General features: G+C 39.4%; 1 non-coding gene across 1 annotated transcript; it reads left to right on the top strand.

Moving 5' to 3' along the window:
* The first annotated feature begins 391 nt into the window (after nucleotides 1-391).
* Nucleotides 392-536, top strand: LOC114750977 (small nucleolar RNA snoR135). Its single transcript, XR_003740702.1, has one exon. It is a non-coding gene; the product is annotated as a small nucleolar RNA snoR135 (small nucleolar RNA).
* The last annotated feature ends 1,189 nt before the right edge of the window (nucleotides 537-1,725 follow it).

The raw sequence follows: 1,725 nt of genomic DNA, 5'->3' as shown, positions 1-1,725 counted from the left end.
TTGGGTCCTATATTAAGGACCGGAGGAGTCTTAACTCAAGTGCTTTAGAAAAATATCAGCCGAAAAAACACAACTGAAGAAAAAAAAATGGAGCAGTGAAGTCGACCCATACTGAGGTAGGGAAAGAATGGGCCGGGTAATGGATCCAATTGGAAATTAAATTCGGCCCATTAGAACATTTCAGGCCCACTACCCCTCAAAATGTTTAGGGTTTTGCTGCCTCCGCCGTTAATCTTCCTATATATGCAACGGCATGGGTACCTTTACTTCCCGTCTCTCGTTCTTGATGGCGGTATCCTGTGTTTCGTCGATCGCTCTTTGTATGTTCTTAGGGTTTATATAGCTAATAGTCTTCGATATTGAGGTCTTAGATGTCTCGAATTGTGATTGAGACGCAGAGATTGTGTGTATCGGTATTGTGCTTCGATTCAATGCACTGTTCCGAAAGTATTCTCTGCCACACAGATCTGGGGAAGGTGGGCAGTTGTGCTTCATCTTTTTCATTGGATTTCACAACAATCATCTTCCCCACATTTCCTTCCTCTTTATCCTTCTTTTATGGCTCTGAGGATCGCTGAGAAATGACTTTGTATGCTTCAAACTTCGCAACTTTCGTACATGTTTGTTCATGAGATGCCTTCGTCTCTATGCCAAAATCTTTGGCATTCCTGTTGACTGAGTGGGTATTTCTTTACACCTAACCCTAAAACAAAATACGGAATTTTGAAACTCGCATCATCATGACTTGGGAAAAGAAATCTTGAGATTTTACCTTCATCAATCCGTAAGATGCACATCGGCGTCGATAATTGATAGATGATATTGATACCAATGGATCAATCTTAATATGCTGCAGATGCATTGTGTGGTATGTTATGACATGAAGAAACTAGAGCAAATGTACATTATTACGGCAATAAATTAAATTCTTCGCTCAAAACGAGATCAAGATATCACACCTGAATAACTTCTAGTGCTGTGAAGGCTTCAGGTCTAAGCTCAAATTCTAGCCTTGGACAGTTGTGTGAAATTAACTTTGAATGAGTTTGAGAAGCTTAGCACTTGTTTCTTCCGGGATTCTTCTCTAAATATCAATAACAGGAAGTTGGACTCAATTTCTTAGGAAGAGATCCTAAATTCCGAGTCTTGAGGATTTTGAACAGGGAAGTAAAGACACACCATGGATCAGTGTATTGGTGGAAAAAGAAAGCACAAAAGGTTTCCTAACTACCTCTCTTCATCCCCTTGGACATCCAGATCACAGGTTTTAAATGTCTATATTGTGGGTGGATAGGGAATAAGGAGTGAAACGGGCGCATCTTTCTTCTACAGCACACATTCAGGTTCATTTTGATCCAGTATTTGTAGTTGTTAGGTACATTTGAGAATAGAAAAGAGAATTTTAGTCCATTTGAGGAGGAAAAAATACTAGCAACCTACAGTACAGAACCTAGCTAGGAGAAGACACAGAAAAACAATAAGAAGAAAAGACACAACTGTGAAGGGATACGGCATCCAATTCCAACATCATCAGAACATGAGCAGCTAGTATATCCTTCGAAGAATCCTTGTATTACAGTACTGACATTAAAACAAGGGAAAATTTCACTGTAGGACCGCAGAACACAATTAATATCAAAGAGCCTCCAAAACTTTCTGAAACCTCACTGCAGGACCAAGGGACCAATCTGATATTAATTTTTAGAGTGAGATTATAATAATACC

This window comes from Neltuma alba, unplaced genomic scaffold (genome assembly GCF_004799145.2).
Source record: "Neltuma alba isolate B1F8T4 unplaced genomic scaffold, ASM479914v2 tig00006717_pilon, whole genome shotgun sequence".
NCBI classification, from domain to species: Eukaryota; Viridiplantae; Streptophyta; class Magnoliopsida; order Fabales; family Fabaceae; genus Neltuma; species Neltuma alba.
Note: the sequence above shows the minus strand (reverse complement) of the source record. Positions and strands in the feature narration are given on the sequence as shown.